This window comes from Heloderma suspectum, chromosome 3 (assembly GCF_057233095.1).
Source record: "Heloderma suspectum isolate Gila_16-S chromosome 3, 16-S_ref, whole genome shotgun sequence".
Lineage (NCBI taxonomy): Eukaryota > Metazoa > Chordata > Lepidosauria > Squamata > Helodermatidae > Heloderma > Heloderma suspectum.
In genome coordinates, this window is record NC_139460.1 from 270,009,955 (window position 1) to 270,030,035 (window position 20,081).

At 45.8% G+C, this 20,081-nt stretch overlaps 1 protein-coding gene across 1 annotated transcript in view; it reads right to left on the bottom strand.

The window, feature by feature from the left end:
- Nucleotides 1-20,081, bottom strand: part of EPHB1 (EPH receptor B1) — a 552,359-nt gene that overhangs the window by 117,027 nt on the left and 415,251 nt on the right. The window lies entirely within an intron of this gene.

A 20,081-nucleotide genomic window follows, 5' to 3' on the forward strand; every position in this document is an offset into this window, starting at 1 on the left:
TGTGGACAGAACAGTAGGAATGTTGCCTTCCTCCTTACCTTGGCTCACCTGTTTGGATCACCAAGAGCTATTTGTCCTGCAGACACCTTCATCTCTTGAGCGCTTGCTCTATGCCTTCAGCTTGCTTTGGCCTAAGTTATTTAGATTGCTTCATTCTGGGCATGAGCGTGAGGTTAAATTAAATGGCCTTTGGTCCCTTCTACTGTGATTCTATCAAATTATACCACTCAGCTGGTCCTGCTCTGTGAAAGGTATCTTGCACATTTTCAAAGCTGTTACACTTTCCCTCCTTAGCTTTATAGGCCCCACCAGTTCACTAAAAGTTTATGGGCTGTTGGATTTGGCTGTGGTTGCTAGAGGCTCTCAAGTCATACAGCACCACCGTCTCAACTCTAAGAGATCCTTGGTTCTTTTTAATGGTCAGTCTGACAGAGATACTCCCAACTCACATCTCTATATTCCCCAAATGCTTCTGATTTCCTCCATATAAACCATGTTTGTGTGCACACGCACACACATGGCTGGCCAGGATGAGGCTCCTAAGCTCCATCAGCGGCAGCCACCCCGGCACCAGCACCACATATTCAAGCAACTGTGGAGAATGTGGATAGGGAGAAATTTTTTCCCTCTCTCAAAATACTAGAACCCAGGGTCATCCTATGAAGCTGATTGGTGGGAGATTCAGGACAGATAAAAGGAAGCACTTCTTCACACAGCGCATAGTTAAAACTATGGAATTCGCTACCACAAGATGTAGTCATGGTCACCAATTTGGATGGCTTTAAAAGGGGGTTGGACATATTCATGGAGGAGAAGGCTATCGATGACTACTAGTCCTGATGGCTATGTGCTACCTCCATAACCAGAGGCAGTGAGCCTATGTACCCCAGTTGCTGGGGAACATGGATGGGAGGGTGCTGTTGCACTCATGCCCTGCTTGTGGGTTCCCAGTCAACAGCTGGTTAGCCTCTGTGTGAACAGAATGCTGGACTAGATGGACCCATGGTCTGATCCAGCATAGCTGTTCTTACATTCTTAACTGGAAACAAAATACAGTTAAAATGGCCATAATACCCTTTCTGAAGGGAGGAATATGGAAGGAAATAAGAGTTTACACTTGGGAGTCCAAAAGCTGCCCTTTTGCCCTTTCCCCAGCTCTGCTCCCAGCTATGTCTAGGCTCAAAGAAGGATGAGTACTGTATGCTTCAAAATGTGAGAAGGCAAATGGCAGCAAACTCTACTACTGGGACAACTAGTAAGAGTGAGACAAAGGAGGAGGCGAGAAGACAGAACTGCAGAATGGCTGCCGGTGGGGAAAATGAGATGGATGCTACAAAGAAGATTTCGGGGGTGGGGGGAGACATGGACTCTGTGCTTTCTAACTCTTGACCCAGAGTCAGCCCTACAATCAACCATGGTGAGTCACGTGGCTCAGGCAGCAGATCAGGAGGGACAGGGAATCGTGTTCTCTATCTGCCACCCACAGGGCTGCTCACTGCTGCCATTACCACGACACCCCCTAGCAGCTACTCCTGCTGCCACCCACACACCTGCCAGCCAGCCAGCTTACCAGCAAGGCTTAGAGCATCACCAATGCTGTTCTTGTTGCAGGAAAGCAGCCAGAGAGACTTCTACGGGGCTCTCTCAAGCATGGGCCCATACTTCACACTGAAGAAGGTGTCCATCCTCGGAGCAATGTGCTGTGGGCCAAGTGGCCCCCGAGAGCACCTGCACTGCTACAGCTTTGTCGTGACAGGGGCAAGTACTGTTTAAAATGTGTTCAACTTTAAAATACTTTCAACGAACTTGGAACAGTATTTGCTGCCATTGAAGCAAAGTGGTACAGGTGCTATCTAGGGCCATCTCACCCACAGTGCCTCACCCTAAAGAGTGCAGCACTGAGGGGTGACATGGCCTAGGAAATTATGGGAGCACCTGCACTGACACCACTAATGCAGCAGCAAAAACTATTGTAAACTAATGGGGGGGGAGGCCACTTCTCAGGCAGCGCAATATCTTGTGCAGGCCCAGCCTTGATCACATGAAGACTTTGTTATGCAAACACTACACAAAGAGATTATTGCAACACCCGGAATCACTCAACATATTTTACCAAAATCGATGGGCGCTTTCAGACATGGCTTTTACTGTGAACACAAGAATGTTAAGAAGAGCAAGGCTGGATAAGACCAAAGGCCTAACTAATTCAGCATTCTGCTCTGACAGTGGCAAAGCAGATATGCCTACACGCAGCTCACAAACAGGACATGTGTACAACAGCATCCTCCTGCTTATGTACCCTAGCAACTGGAGGTAATATATAGTAGGGCTGTGCATGGACCCTCTGCTCCACTTCAGATGTTGCTTCGGATACTCCTTAGTGACCCCACTCTGGCTCGGACTCATTTGGACCCCATCCACTTCGACTCGGATCTGAATCCAAAGTGAGATTCAGATATCCGGATTGCCTGTTTGGGGCATTTTCCCATTGACTTGCATGGGAAAACATGAACAGTCATGACTTTTTCAGTTTTTATGATACAGACATGAAATTTGGAGACATCTCAGCCCCCCCTGGAGGGGACTCCACCTATAAATTTCAGACACTTTGGCCCAGTGGCTTTTGTGCTAGGCAGAGTTAAAACCTGATGTTTTCCACAAAAACTCTCAAAGCAAACAGTTATAACTTTCCCCTGTGTCCACAGATGTGCATGAAACCTTGGGCTCTCCCAGCCCCCCTCGAGGGCATCCCACTCACCAAAGTCCAGGCAGTTTGGCCCACTGCCTTGTGTGCTAGGCCCAGGTGAAATTTGATGTTCCCAGAAACTCTGACCAAACTTAGAAGGGATAGTTTGTTGAAGTGGAGGTCACTATCCCTAATTTCTGCTGCAGGTTTTTTTGAAATGCAAAACATCCCTTATTCAGAAGAATCACTGGCTCAGCCTCTCTATGGCTGAATACATACATTACCTGGAAGGGAGGCTGGAAGAGGTCCTTTTTTAAATCTGCTTTTGTTTATTTCTAGCACACACTAAATGAGTATTTTGAATGTATGTTATATTTTAATGTTTGGGTAGCGGGGGTTGGCCACATCACTCCTGCCAAAATTCAAACAGGTTTTAATTAAAAACCTGATTCTAGGGAACTGAGGCAACTGATTAGGGATGTATGAAACACCTACCTGGCTCCATGCCGGGCAATCCACAGTGGGGGGGGAGGTGCTCCGTCCCTCCCCCGGAATCCTCTCTGGCCAGCTCTGCTCTGCAGCGACTCCATGGAGCCGACAGCCGGGGCCTCCCACAGCCAGACATCCGGCCGCTGGACTGCACAGGGACGCAAATGGCAGCTGCCGTAGCCACCGCCATTTGCGCCCATCTTTTGCCATAATAGGCTACATAAATATACACATAGCCTATCACGGCAATAGGGAAGAATGCAAATGGTGGCTGCCATAGCTATGCCATTTGCGCCCCTGTCTTTTGCTGTGATAGGCTACGTATATATTTACTATCACGGCTAAAGACACGGACACAAATGGCGGTGGCTACGCCATTTGCGTCCCTGCCCTGAGCCGTGATAGGCTACGTAGATACTTACATAGCCTATCACGGCTTGCCAGACACGCAAATGGTGGCCAGCATAGCGGCCACCATTTGCGGCCACAGCCCAGCAGCAGCTGGAGCTGCCACCGCCGCCGGAGCCGCCGCCGGAGCTGCAGCACCGTTTCGCGGGGCTTTCGCAGGGTGGTGGGGCGGGTTGCTCCGTTCTGCCACAGATTCTGGGGGGCTGAATTCACTGGAATTCGGCCTCCCTGGGATCTGTGGTGGAATTCTCTAACATCCCTACAACTGATAGTGTAGCAAGTGCACATAATTTTCCAGTTTATGCAGTTGGTGATCTCCTATGACCTCAGGCTCTCAGTGGTCTTCTGACAGAGGCAGGAAGACAGACCAACTCTGCCAGGCAGGACCTGTGGTAGTTCTACAGCTACTACATGCCAACAAGCACCTCTATAGGGAAGAGCTACCTGGGGAACGGCCATGGACCTTGGGACTAGTTACACAGGTTTTCTAAATGAAGGATCTAAAAAAGAAAGAAAGAAAGAAAGAAAGAAAGAAAGAAAGAAAGAAAGAAGGAGGAGTGAATGGACCAAAGTGCAATGCCTTGCCCACTAGGGCATATTGTGTTGGGAAGAGCGGCCTGGGGCCGCAAACCAGAAAACCCCAGGACATATTTTCTAGGGAAGAGCCAGAAAGACAGAAACAAACCAAGTCAAGCCCACCAAGGGGGGAGACTGTGGCTCTTCTGCCCTGGGCTAACAGCAACAGCAAATGAAAGACAGATACAGAAAGAAAAGTCCCAACAGGCCGGTGGGGGGGGGAAGGGAGTAACAGCGCATCACTCATCACCCACCTCTGCCCCTGCCAACACCCCGAAGGTGCCTCATATCGGGCTGGCTTATTTTGCCACACAATGAAGTGTTATGGGAATAAGAAGTTAATTAATATAAATACTAGAGATGTATGAAAATTCCGCCATGGATCTCGGGGAGGCCGAATGCCAGCGCATTCGGCCCCCTGAAATCAGTGGCGGAACGGCCTCCCCCCCTCGGGACGAGACTTACCTGGGGCGGATCTTCCTGGCGGCAGCGGCAGCTCCAGCTCCAGCTCCAGCAGCGGTTCAGCGGCGGCGGCTGCAGCGGCCGGTCTTCCGACCGGCTGCCACCGCCGCCATTTCCAGTTTTAAAAAAAAAGACGTGATAGGCTACGTAAAGATTTACGTAGCCTATCACGGCTAGGTTTTTTAAAAAAAACATGATAGGCTACGTAAATCTTTACATAGCCTATCATGTCTGACTTTTAAAAAAAACAAAAAAAACGCACGTACGCAAATGGCAGCGGCCATGGCTGCTGCCATTTGCGTTCCTTATTTTGGCACGTCTTAGTCTACATAAACATTTACGTAGACTAAGACGGCGAAAATAAGGGGAACACAAATAGCGTAGCGTCCAGCTTTTTACGTAGCCTATCACGGCTGACTGCATTTACATTTACGTAGCCTATCACATAGAAAAACATTTATGTAGCCTATCACTTATGTAGAAAAACATTTACGTAGCCTATCACGGCTGACTGCAGGGACGCAAACGGCGGTGGCTACGGCCGCCGCCATTTGCATCCCTGCTAGCCAGCGGCTGGATGTCCAGCTGCCAGCGGAGCCGGCCGGCGGCTCCGCAGAATCTCTGCAGAGCACAGCCGGCCGGCTAGGATTCCGGGGGGGGGGAGCGCCTCCCCCTCCGGCAAGGATTCCAGGGGGAGGGATGGAACGCCTTCCCCGCAACCATAAACAGAATCCGCGAAAGGTAAGTGACTTTCATACATCCCTAATAAATACTATGTCTGTAGTGCTTTCACCACTTTCTTGTGATGTGAATGTATTACTTTGTCAAACAAAGCAGCAAAAGGACGTATACACACACACACACACACACACACACACACAGATAACCAAAGGAAAAGCAGAACTACCTAAGCAAATAAAAGGGTTTTTATGTATTGTTTTATATTTAGTTTTCTTTTAGGGGAGGCAGGTTTGTTTGTTTATTTATTTGTTTGTTTGTTTGTTTCTATACCAACCAATAGCCGAAGCTCTCTGGGCGGTTCACAAAAGTAAAGTTCAAGAAATACAGGAGAATGGCAAAGGTGATAAGATAACAGCCAAGAGCAAGCAAAGAATAGGAAAAAAAAAACCCTTCTTTAATTTCTGTTTTGGGAGGATCGAGACAGAAAAGAAACAGACGGTTCACTTCAGAATGGGGGGGGGGAGCCAAACACTAAACACTTAGGCTGTTATAATATGCCTTTATTTAAGAATTAAGAAAGAAAGAAACTAAATGGTTGAATATTAATTAAAAAGTGTGTGTGGGGGGGGGGGGAGAGAAACATGTCCAGAAGTCATTGTTTGTTTTTAAAAATCAAAATAAGACTGGGTTCTTAAAAATCAAGACAAGACAGAGTTGAATGAAAAAACGACAAGGACTACAGCGAGCAGTAGTGACGGCTGAACTTAAAAACAAACAGAGCCTTTTCCAGAGTCCCCAAATGAGCGACTTGACCAATGTGCAATGGAAAGGTGCGGGGGGGAGCGTAGCAACGTAGTGAAGAAAAGCTATATTTCTTTGAAAAAATCTTGAAAAGACAGAGTGGCATGAATACACGGAATGAATGACTCAAAGGAAGAAAGCTTTAATGGGTCCCCAAAAAACAAACAGTCCCAGAAGGACTGCTCACACAAGGAGCGAAGGAATCATCCTACAGCAAGCTAGTTGCTTGCTTTTAAAAATCTAGGAAAGTCTTATAGCAATGGAGAACTAACGAAGGAATCTTAGAGAGAATTGCAATGACTGTGCGCACGCGCGCACACACACACACACACACACACACACACCAGATCTAACCACACACCAGCCCTCTCCGAAAGAAACAGCTTGCACACACAAACCCACAGCCTTTCACTGAATTACCCCCCTCCTCCACCACTCTCTCCGATTGGAGACTGCTGGTGTAGGTACAGCCTGAGAGTTCCCATTCATGAAAGCACACTCCCTCCTCCTCCCTCGCTCGTCTTCCTGCCCCCGCACCTCCCCCTGCATCCACTTGCCTTCCCCCTCCCTCCTCCTCTTGCCCCTCTGCATGAGCTTACAGAACCTGATACATTTTGGATACAAACAGCTCGTCTGGACTGCTCAGAAGAGGTCTGAATATACGAGGCAGAGGAGGCGCTTCATGGAGGAGGCACTTCACCTCAGGGTGCCTTGGTTCTGCTCTAAGCCTCTTCCTATCATGAGGAGGCTTTGCCTTGTTATTCAGGCTTTGTAACAAGGTGGTGCACAGCCCTAATATATAGCCATCATAACTAGTAGTCAGTGATAGCTTTATCCTTCGTGAATTGGTCTAATCCCCTTTTAAATCTGTCCCAGTTGGTGGCCGTCACTACATCTTGTGGCAGCAAATTCCATACTGTAGCTATGTGCTATATTAAGAAGTACTTCCTTTTATTTGTCCTGAACCTCCCACCATTCATTTTTATTGGATGACCCCAAGTTCTAGTATTACGAGAGTGGGAGAGAAACTACTCCCTATCCACTCCCTTCGCACCAGGCATAATTTTATACACCTCTGTCATGTCCCCCTTTTTCACCTTTTTTCTAAGCTAGAACCCCAAATGTTGCAATCACCCTGCCTCATTCACAGAATTTTATAGGGGTATAAACAATAACATCCTGTCTTTGTAATCCTCCCATGTTTTCCAGCTGCTTCTTCCATCTTTTTTTCTTTCCACAGAAAATTTATTAAGGATGGAAAGATGGAAGAGCTGCACAATGTTTTGTGATTGGTACAGCTAGGAGCCACCCATCTGGAAGCACCCCAAATACCCTCTTATATTCTAGTTTTTATAAATGTCCACTGTTTGACATGGAAAACAAATATCAGTAACCAGTATTGTATCCTTGATTTCACAATAAATTGTGTCTGGGTCATTGTTTTGTCATTTGTGCTGCACTACCCCTCACCTCAGAATCCTAGGTTGAGGGACATGTACTATAAGACTTTGAAGAGCAAATCAAATACAGAAAATGAAAGATCTGACAAAGGCAATTCACAGTGGGCAAATTTAACACTCTCTGCCCACTCAAAACCTTCTAGTAGAATAATAACTGGAGTCTTTCATTTCTGGTGTTTCCAAGCACTGCCCCCATCTCAATTTTGACATCATGTGAACAGAAGAAATCTGGTCTGTTTACATTGCTATATCAACTCGTCCTCAGCCAATCTGTGTTGTTAACACTACACTCTAAGCTGTGATGAGAATTCAAACTGCAAGCGTATACTGCTGGAAGTCTCCTACACAACCACATTCCACTGAAAGCCAAATCCAATCTGCACAAATCATTTCATCTTGGACAAATAAAACAGAAGTGACACAGTACATTAAAAAAAAAAACTCCATGGAACATATCGTTAGGATTAGAAAAGCCTACATGCTGTAAAAACAGACACAGACTAGCAGAAAATGCCAGAAGCAGAGAACAGTTATTAATGGTTCAATATGTCAGGCTGAAAAGATGGGTATTTAGTGAGGTCCTATCAGGGTCTCCTTCTGTGTCTACTCTCTATGCAGTTATTATTTATTAGCAACATGGACACCAGAGTTCAGAGTACATATATCAAATCTGTAGGCAGCACCATTCTGGGAGTGACTGCAAGCGCTTTGCAGGGAAAGAATTAAGTGCAATACTGTTTTTATATGCTGAGGAAATGGGGCAGGAATCAATTAATGGAAATTCAGTACGAACAAATACAGTGTGGATCATGTTGGAAAGATTAGTCACAGGCACACATATATAACATGAACTCTGAGCAGGCCATTGTGCCACATCTCTGGGCTACAAAGAATGACCAATAAAATGAGTCCACAGTGTGGCCAAACTGCAGGTAAAGCAAACAGCATAATGGGACAAGCTCTATTAAACAAGCACAATAGTGATTCAGTCTGAGCAGTGCTACTGTTTCCTAAGCCAGAGAACAGAGCTCAGGCTAGTGCAAACTTGCCATCAAAATTCTCAAAGCTAAAACTGAGACCAAATATTGCAGTTTCTGGCAATTCCAATTCCAAATTCTGGTATTATGAAATCCATCACGCTTTCAACAGATCCTGGACAAGACAGTTTTCATGGTTGTCATGACTACATCCACGAGGATTACACATTATTGCAAAATTTACATTTTGGCAATATTTTAATCTATATGCTCCAAACCATTTACATTTGCATAATATTTTAACACACCTGGGCCAATTCATCTCTCATAATTTCACCAAATCCTGAGATATCCCTTTGCCTGATACCATGATATGTGCTTATCTGAGAATGATTCAGTAATTTTTGAAGTTTTAAAACTATCCGTCCAATTGTGCAGTGTGTGACCTGGAGTGAAAAGACTTGCATGAAAATGACTGTATGTGTACAGAACTGTAAAACTACAAACCTCTCAAATGAACTGTGTGCAAAACAAAAATGGGACTTTGTATTACTGTAAACAATAAAAAAAATGATGGTTTAATAGTGACTGAAGGATTTCTGCTAAGAAATACTTTGGGCAGAAGAAACTGGAACTGAAAATAAAAAGGCTTCTGAAGGGATTCACACAGTTAGACTGAGGCCTTTTTTAACAGGGGGGAGGAGGAGGAGGAGACCTCAAAAATGGACAGAAGATTGTTTATTGCCAAATGCATTTTGAGCGTTAGAACTCTTCCAGCGGGGCAACTCTTCAAGAAGAAATAAAAAATGTCTTCTGTACACCTTTGAAGTCTCCTTCCATTTCATTTCCTGCATGTTTAGGGATTGACAGATCTCTCTATTTTGTTTTCTCTCACTTTCTAATGTTTTCCAATCTATAGTTCAATTCATCCCAACCTTTGAGATCTCTTTTTAAAGTTCACATGAAATTTCGTACACATTTTTGTGTGCATTTCTCCTAATATATTCATTTTGCATGCAATTTTCACTAATATAATGCATTTTAACACTATTTTCACTAATTCACACATTTTTGTGTACATGTTCCCCTAATACACACACTTTTGTATGTATTTCTTTTGATCAGAGAACACTGCAAAATTCAGAGGACTGCAAATTTTGAAGGATAACTGAGTTTTGGTTCGTGTATTGATTCAATGGTACAATACTAGTTATGTTAAATGCCAACTAAAAAAATTTATCCCCCCTCCAAATGCATTTGGTGCCTTCCCATCCACATGGAGTTGGGGATCCCACCTGGGTGATGGGTTCTGGGTAAACACATAATGGAGTAGAGGAGATGGAAGGTAAGGATTGCAGCTTGTCATGGCTCATATTTGGTGAAACCATGACTGACTAATTTTCAGGTAAGAAAAACATGAAGTGTGTGTGTGTGCGTGCATGCATGTGCACATGTGTTGGGATTGTGTGTTTGTGTGCACTGCCTCTCCCAATTCAGATGTTATAGAGAAATAGAGCTGAGAGTGTCTTCAGCTTACTGATGGCACCTTGCCCCAAATCTCCTAATAACTGCTCCCAATGTCTTCATACAGGGCTGGCCATTTTGCTGCCAGAAGCAGAGCAACAAATGGCATGCGAGTGCACACACACACACACACACACACACCCCGCACACCCAAGTCAAGGTGCATAGTATCCAAAGCCAGCCAAGTTATTTTGGTACGTGAGGCAGAAAATCCCACAGTCACCTCTCCCCATGCCTGGTGGTAGAAATACAATAACAACAAACTAAATGATAAAAAAATGTGCTGCCTTTTTATGACACTCAAAATCTGCTGTCTGCAGCAACTACCTCACTCTGCTTCATGATAGGGCCAGCCCTAGTTTCATATAAATGCTAAACAGCACTGGGGACAGAAGAGTGCCCTGGAAACACCCACTCCAGTGGCACTCCAGTTCAACTGCCAGGGGGCCAAGGCATAGTCACCCAATGTTATTCTCTAGAATCAACCCCATAAGGAAGAGTCGAACCACCACAGAACAGTACCTCCAACTCCCAATTCATGGAGCTGGCCCAGGAGGATACTATGGTCAGCAGTATCAAAGCCACTGAAAGATTCAGAATTAACAGGGTCACATTCCCACAGTCCCTCTCCTGAAGAAGGTAATCCATCAGGGCAACTAAGGCCAATTCCATCCTGAAACCAAGCCTGAACCCTGCCTGGAATGGATCAAGAAAATCAGTTTCATCCAAGAGCATCTGCAGTTGAGATACCACCACTCTCTCAAGCATGTTACCTAAAAAGGGGATATTGGTGACCAGCCACTAGTTAGTATAAATCTCTGGATCAAGGGAGATCCAGGGTTTTTTTTCAGGAGGGGTTTTTTTCAGGAGTGGTCACACCACCACCACCTTCAAGGCAGTGGGAACCACACCATCATGCAATGATGTATTCACCACTCCCCAGTCCAGCCAGTCAGTCCCCCATATTGATTTTATTTTATTTGTTACATTTATATTCCACCTTTTTTCATCTTGCAAAGAACCCAAGGCAGCTTACCTATTCCTCCTCCTCCACTCCATTTTATCCTCACAACAATCCTGTGAGATAGGTTAGGCTGAGAGTCAGTGACTGGCCCAAAGTCACCCAGTGAGCTTCATGGCCAAGTGGGGACTAGAACCCAGATCTCCTGAGTCCCAGTCCAACACTCTTCTAGCCACTACACCACACTGGCTTTTTAGTAGCTAGCTTGAAGAAGCCATGATGGGCAAAGGTCAAGAGAGCATGTGGTGGCTCACACCAATGCAAGTGTCTTGTCCACCTCCTCAGGCTTCAAGAGCTGAAACTGGTCCCAAAATACAGGACTAGACAATGCACTGGACACCCAACAGACACTGCATCTACTGTGGCATTCATGTTGGCATGAAGGTGAGAGATTTTATCCTCTAAATGTTTGGCGAACTCATCACAGTGGGCCTCCAAGGGCTCCAGCACTGAATTCACTAGTGTAGATGAAACCAACCCCTGAACCACTTGGAAGAACTCAGCTGGATGGTTATTTTAGGACACACACTGGAAGTGGCAAAGCAAGCCTTCTTCACTGCCATGCAGCAGGCACAGTTACGTGCTCTCATGCATGTTTGGTCACCCTCATGATGAGTCATTCCAGCCATCTTCTAGCCTATTTCATCATCCAAAATTCCTCGATCTGTTTTAAATATATTGCCACTCCTTTACTGGCTGCATATAACATTTCCTTTAAGAAGCTGCATGACACCTCCAATATGGCTTTCTTCCCTTATTCCTTGGGTTTTATGTCAAGTTTTTAATGTTTTTATTGTACATTTCCCCAACCACCTACTAGGCAGAGGGCATGATTTCATAAATCAGACAGACAGACAGACACATTCCTGAAATAACGTATCATCTAAAAGCAAACTGGCATGCCTATTTAGTTCCTTGAGGAACGCATATCCATCAAACTTTATTTATAGAAACATTTTCACTGTGAAAAGCCCCCAAGTTACCAATAAAAAACTTGGTATACTAAACTTCAAAAGCATTTAAAAATCCAGAATACTTTAAAATACTTTAAATGCCTAGTAAAATAAAAATGTTTTGACTGCCACCGAAAAAGCATAAAAGAAGGAACCAGTCTAATCTTTCTTTGTAGAGAGTTCCACAGCCAGGGCACTTCCACTGAGAAGGCCCTATCTCATGTTCATGCCAGCCACACCTCTCAGTGGTAGGGCATGGAGTAAGACCTCCAAATTTGACTTGAATTAATAGGTAGATTCATGTGGGAGGAGGCAGTCCATTAGATATTCTGGTCCCAAGCTGTTAGGGCTATATAGTGTAATATGATCTGAAAACTGAGCACTGGTAAGTATTCTGTCTGCCAGATTTTGTGCCAGCTGCAATTTCTGAACACTCTTCAAGGGCAGCTCCACATACAGTGCACTGAGTAATCTAATCTGGTTATGACAAAGGCATGTGTAACTGTGGCTAGGTCCATCTTGCCCAGGAAAGGGTGCAGCTGGTGCTTCAGATGAAACTGGGCAAAGGCACTCCTAGCCACAGTGGCCACATGGGCATCCAGGTGCACCGCTGGGCCCAGGAGCATCCCCAGTCTTCAGAGGGAGTGCAACCCCTTCCAGCACAGACTGTACTCCCAATCCTGGATCAAGTTGTCTATTGATCATCAGTATATCTGTCTTGAATGGATTAAACCTCAGCTTCTTAGTGCACATCCAATCCACTATTGCCCAAAGTATCATTAAGGATCTCCACAGCTTCCTTGACACCAGTGGAAAAGGAGAAATAGAGTCTGGAGTCATCAGCATATTGATGACCCCCAGTCCCAAAACACCAGATGAATTCTCCCATCAGCTTCATGTTTAATAGCATGCAGGACAAGATCAAGCCTTGAGGAATCCCACAGTCAAATGGCCAAGCAGCAACCCCCCAGCACCCTCGTCTGGGGAACCATATAGGACTGGAGCCATCACAACACAGAACACAACACCACACCACACCACAGAACCCAGAGTAGAAAGGATCTAAATAATCAGTTTATTTTAAGAAAGCCTGGAGATGAACTCTAATACCTTACTCACAAAAGGTACATTGGAGCCAGGTGGATAATTATCCAAGATAGCAGGGTCAAGTCATTTTTTTTCTCAAGAGTCTCATCACTGCTTCCTTTAATAACACAGGAACAACCCTCTTCCAAGGAACTATTTACAATCTTAACTACCTACGTAGCTGGTTCCCCTCTGGCACCATAGATCAGGCAGCACGGGCATGGATCTAATGAGCAATTGGTCGGCCTCAATCTTCCAAGCAACTTGCCCACATCCTCAGCCTGAAGAAATTGAAACGTATCCATCAAAATAGGACAAGCAGATGCCTCAGCCACAGCCAAGAGATTCTTCTCTCAATGTGGAGTCTAAGCTGGAATGGATGAGAGCGACTGTATTGGCAAAGTGCTCTACAAACCAACTGGTCACAGTGGACTACCTAGGATTTCTCCTCATTGCTTTGGGAACTAGCACGTGACAATCCCCACAACACTTGGAACAGCTCTGCTGGAGCACAATGTGCTGCTGCAATGATGGCAGAGATGTACACTGGCCAGACTGCTGGGATCAGGGAATATAATTAAGAGGCAAGAGGTTCAGCACCTCACTTGGAAGAAAATGAATCCAAGGCAGTTCTGCTGAATCTGTCACAACCTACCTCTGCACAAGCCCTTGAGGGTTTTTCAGCTGCTGTCCCCATTCCAAACTCCCCGCTTCCCTTCTCTCTCTCCCCTTTTTTTTCATAATTACATTCAGAGAGGCACTTTGAGAGAGCTTCTCTGATCTGTTGCCATGGTTACTGCAGATGAAAGCATTTTGTTAAAATTGCTGGAAAAATGCTATCCTTTAACGAAAATTCTATTTCATTTAATTTTTTTTCCCTGTCAGCACAGTTAAAGTATTTGTCATGAACCATCTAGCAGCAAAAGCTTTGCTTTGTACACAGTGGAAAGGTGATGTACCAAATGTGATGTACTAAACTGATGCTGCACTTAAAAGTGTTACCATGTGTGTGTCACAGATACACACACACACCATTTCAACAATAGCATACACATGATGTGTGGAGGCTCTGTTAAAATGTAACCAAACTCCTTGTTCCTCCACCTGTTCCTCCACCTGTTCATCAGATCATCTTTTGTCATTAACATCTATGGTACATGATAAAATACCATGGCCAGAATTCTGACTTGTATGTATCATCTTATTTGTAATATACAGTTCCAAAATAGCAACACTGGTTACCTGTCCACTTCTGAGCCCAATTCCAGAGGCCCAACAATAGAATGCTCTCCTTTGGTGCCAACAGTGCTATTCTTTAGGTGCCAGGTTTAAACACTGGTTTAAATACCCATTTTAAAATAAATATAATTTATTTTATTTTAATTTATTAATTAACAGATTTCTAAACTGTGTTTCAGGACTTAAAATCCCCCAAAAGGCACTATACAAATGGTAACTAAAACACAACAACAACAGGAGTAATGCAAATATGCAAAAACTGCCTTTCCTAAAAGTATAAATACATACAGCTCTTAAAATGAACAGTAGTAAAAATCCTTAGGACAGGAGTTTATAAAATACAGATTGAAATAAAGACATTTTTGGTTTTTTAAATGATAATGATGGAGCCATATGAACTTCAGCCAGGAGTGAGTTTTACAGATGTTATTAGTTTGGTTTGAGGCTTTATCTGTTGCTTTTATCTTTGCTCTGTGCTTTATTGAATTCTTTGTTTTATGCTTTGTATACCATCCTGAAATCTAATATGATGAAGAATGGTACATATTTTATCTATTTCTTTACGTATCTATTTATTACATTTCTCTACTCCCCAACAGCCAAAGCTTAACTCTCAGCCAAGGGGGGGGGGGCGTTAAACTCCCCTCAAATTTCATAGAGGCTGGGGGGCGTTCTTGGCAGTTTTCATGGGGGAGGGAAAAATCTATACGTTTTTGAGGGGTCAGGATTTTACTGTTTTGAGAGGCAGAGGGCATCTGCTGCCACTTGAAGCATTGACACAGACAGAGCATTTTTTAGTTAAGTGGCTGAAAGAAATGTGAAGCCTCCTGCTACTTCCTCTCAAACTTGTAAAGTTCCTGCCCTGGAAAATGTACAGATTTTGTCTTCCCACTGAATAACAATGATGTTTTCTTTAGCCCTCCCCCTCCCAAATATATAACTGAGGAAGTTTATGGTGAATACTCAGCCTTGCGCTAATGAATGTTAACCTAATATAATATAATGTAATATCATCAGAGCCCTTTGCTTTTCAGCCTTTTCCCAGTCTCCACATCCTCATCTCTGGCCTTTTGTGACATCCAAACCAGGTTAGCCAATGGCCAGAAGGAAGCTGGTGGTGCTGAGCTACTTCTTGTTGCACCACTATGGCCTGTGCCTTCAAGGCTTGATTGTGTATCGCACTAGCCTCTTGCCTGGTTTCAGAGATTTGATCTGAGACAGACTTATTTTAACATAATGCCATTAATCAAAAGGCAGAGCCTTTTATCAACTTATTTGAGGGTTCCAGTGGCAGACAGCTGAGCAATAGACATTATAGTTCCATTGCCTTCCTTGACAATAACTATGAATATAAAATCCAAGGGGTAGATATATTGTATTTCTGATACTGGTCAATAAGCTCTGATTTCCTACGTAATAAAAAGGATTCAAATGGTGTGTCATGTATCTTTCAAACAGCGAGTCCAGAGGAGATGGGGAATCTCTTGCTATTGTTAGGTGAAGCCAGGCTCAAACTGAGAGCCCTGCGGATCAGGCCTTGGCATTCTGCCCCTGTACTAATGGGGCTGCTAGTCAGAGGGGGGCATTATGGGCAACTCCAGCAGGAGCATTCACATCACAGCCCATAATCCTCCTGGCCTGGGAAGTCAGGTGGCATGAGAAAGCCAGACTAGTTTTACTGGCTGATATAAAGCTCCCAGAGCTGATGTGCTTTCCCTTCAACTGGGACCAGGGATGGGTAACTTGTAGGCTAAAAGGTCTGGAGGGCCACAAGTTGCCCACCCCTGATCTAGGCAATGTTGCTGAGGCAGATGACCAGGTTATTTCTTTGCACAGCCACTACCAATCACTCCTTTTAATAGGAAACTCAGCTGTTCAGTGCAGACAGGACTGTAGCCAAAACGGGGCCACTGAGAAGAAAGAGGGAGGTATCATGCTCAGGGGAACCCCAAGGTTTGCAGAAGTACAAAAACTGTTAGGAAAAAAAACCCTAAGGGAAGGTGAGTCCACACCCTAATGAGGACTGAGAAGGTTCGGTGGCCACAGAATGCTCTGTGGTCTGGCGTATCCTGGAAGAGGGCATGGCTTCCTGGATCTCTGAACAGGAGCACTCCACGCTGCAACATGCCATTGCAGATCACACACGTTTGTCCTGTGAAGGAACATAAGAAGCTGCCTCATATCAGGTCCAGTCATTTGTCCATCTAGCCTAGTACTGTCCAGACTGACTGGCAGCAATTCTCAATGTCTCAGGCAGAGATCTTTTCCATCACCTGAAATCTCAACCACATCAACAGCCATCAACCTCAAGCCTTCAGTCTGCCAGTCTGTCTTCTTCCCAAGGTATTTGCCCATCTCTTGAATTTGACAGCTACAATGAAACATTTGTCAAAGTGTGAGAAGCAGCCTTCTCCAACCTAGAACCCTCCAGATGTGTTAGACTAGGGACTTGGGAGTTGTAGTCCAACACATCTGGAGGGTGCCATGTTGGGAAAGGCTGGTCCACAGGATTAAGCTCCTGCCTGGCAACTGGCTGGGGTTGGATGGGGGAAGACCTTAACCATGATGTTTTTCAAATCCTTCTCTCTACTATCTACCAAACAGGGAACAATTACATACCAATGTAGCCCAGAGCAAATGACACTACTTGAAAGAGAATGCCCTAGGGTGTAGGAACATATTTTATAGCAGAGTTCCTGACACTGTTCAGTTTATCTGCAGCACTCATGCCTGGAACCACAGAAAAAAAGTAACAAATACAACTGATTTTACCAGAGGGTTTTTACAGCACATTATTGTCATCCTCACCTGCAATTTCCCACTGAATTACTGGTGGAATGTTGCCCAGCGTATGTCAGCACAATGGTAAAATGTGGCCAAGGAGAGGACAGCCATCTCTCAGAAACACTGAAAGCCTTCTGAGGAGCATTATGCAAGATTTAAACCAGGTGGAATCACAGCCTTGAATGCAAGCGAAAAGGCTCAGCCCTAGAATCTGTTTTCAGTATGAAGTCTCAGCTCTGAGACATCTGAAATTATGACTGCAAGGCTTCTGAGCACATGGTGCATCATGGAGCAACCACAGCCCTGCACTCGAAAACACAGATGTGCGCACACTTGAGATAAACAGAAAGGGCTTCCGGATCGGAGCTTTCAGGCACATTGAAGCCCTGCAACTTTTAAAATGTAAATGGATCACTCCCTTTCAATGTTGGAGCCATGTAGTTTGCCCTTCTGCAAATATATATAGGTATGTATGTACATACATAATTGGTTCAGTCCATCAAAATATTCTCTCCTCACACATGAAGGGGAAGGGAGCGGGGAGCATGTAAACCCAAGCCTTTGCCAGCTCATGTCCATAACAGCATGGCACAAGCCTTGAGTTTGTTCGCTCCCCCCTCCCTTTAGTAAATGAGGGGAGAATATTTAAAGCTTCCATTCCTGGTTTAGAAGAAACAACTGTTTATTTGTTGCATGTGAACTCATCAAATGGCAATTTGTTCATCCTGACTTCTTAAACTGTGGTTTGAGCAAACATGCTGAATTTGCATGCAACAGCAAAGCCCAGAGAACTTCAGCTATTGGGCAGTATAGAAATGAAATAAATAAATAAATAAGCATAATTTCTTCTCAATGAGGAATGAAAACTTTAAATATACTCCCCTTTTGTGCAAAGGAAGGGGGGGGGACATGCAAGACTGGATATCCAGGTCTTTGCAGAGGCTGGAAGTAAGGATGTCACAGGAGTCTGAGAGGGGGGTGGCATCTGGCGGACTCCCCCCTGCTCAGCCTCCCAGACTCACCCGCTGAGCTGTCACTGCACTTACCAGGCTGTTCGCCAAGTGCTGTGTAGTCTGTGGCTGCCCAGCAGCCACCCATCTCCTCACCGAACAACCATTTTGCAAAAAAAAAAAAAAAAAGTGGCTCGGGGTTCTCCTTAAAAGTAACATGGCGTCAATGGCCACTGTAAAGGGCCTGTAATGTTGCATAAATGGTCCCTTTACAGCTGCCATTTCCACAACATTACTTTTACAGAAAACCCAAGCTGCCATTTTTTCGCAAAATGGAGGCTCGGTGAGGGGATGGGCAGGCACCGGGTGTTCATTGGGTTGTTCAGCAGCTTGCGCATGGCAAGCAGGCATGGGCAGTGGCATCAGTTCGGCAAGCAGCCAGCAGAGATGGACAGAGATGTGTCCGTCGTCCATCCCTAGCCAGAAGTGCCTTTGCTTAGCTCAGGTTGGTACACCAACTGCGCCTGTTCCTAGAGCTGTCTGATCTGGCCAAGGGCCATTATTTACATCTTGTTTGGTCTACAAATACATTCTACCTGGGACTAGGGATGTCAGAGAATTCCACCACAGATCTCGGTGAGGCCGAATGCCAGTGCATTTGGCCCCCCGAAATCTGTGGCAGAACGAAGCCCCCCGCCCCCCTGGCCCACGAAAGTCATGCAAAACGGAGCACTTACCTGCTGCCATTCGTACTGCTTTGTGAACGGCAGCCGCGTCTGCGGCCACCATTCACTTCTTAATTATAGCCGTGATAGGCTATGTAAATTCTTATGTATAGGGATGTACAAAAGTCACTTACCTTTTCGCAGCTTTGATTCGCAGTGGGGGAGAGGCGCTCTGCTCCATGGCTGCTCCACGGAGCTGCTGGCCAGGGCCATCCGCAGCCGGACTTCTGGCCTCGGCTGGCTGCTGTGGCCGCAAATGGCGGCCACCGTAGCGGCTACCATTTGCGTCCTGCCAGGTTGCCGTGATAGGCTACGTAAGCATTTATGTAGCCTATCACAGCAAAGAGCAGGGGTGCAAACGGCGGCTGCTACGCCGTTTGCACCACTGCTCTTTCTGTGATAGCCTGCGTAAGTATTTACGTAGCTTATCATGGTAAAGGCAGCTACGCAAATGGCGTAGTGGCCACCATTTGCGTCCTGCCAGGCTGCTGTGATAGGCTACGTAAATACTTAGGTAGCCTATCACGGCAAAGAGCAGGGGCGCAAATGGCAGCCGCTACGCCGTTTGCGCCCCTGCTCTTTGCCGTGATAGGCTACGTAAATACTTAGGTAGCCTATCATGGCAGCCTGGCAGGATGCAAATGGCGGCCGCTACGGCGGCCGCCATTTGCAGCCGCAGCAGCCGGCCAAGAGACCAGCTGCCACCGCTGCCGGAACAACCGCTCCAGGTAAGCTTTGTCCTGGGGGGGATTCCTCAGGGTGGCAGGGGGTGGGAAGCCATTCCGCCACGGGTTTCAGGGGGCCGAATGCCAGTGAATTCGGCCTCACTGAAATCCGTGGCAGAATTCTCCGCCATCCCTACTTATGTAGCCTATCACGGCTAATGCAGGGACACCATTTGCATCCCTGCGGAGGCCGTGAGAGGCTACATAAATAGTTACATAGCCTATCACGGCAAAAAAAAAAGGGGGGGGAACGCAAATGGTGGCCGCCGTAGCCGCCGCCATTTGCATTTCCTTTTTTTTCGTGATAGGCTACGTAAATATTTACGTAGCCTATCATGGCAAAATACAGGGACGCAAATGGCGGCGGCTACGGCGGCCGCCATTTGCATCCCTGTGCAGGCTGCCCAAAGGCCGGATGTCCTGCTGCGGGCGGCCCTGGGCGGCGGCTCCGCGAAGTCACCGCAGAGCGGAGCCAGCCAGGGAGAATTTCGGGGGGAGGGACGGAGCACCTCCCCCCCACCGCGAATGTCACCC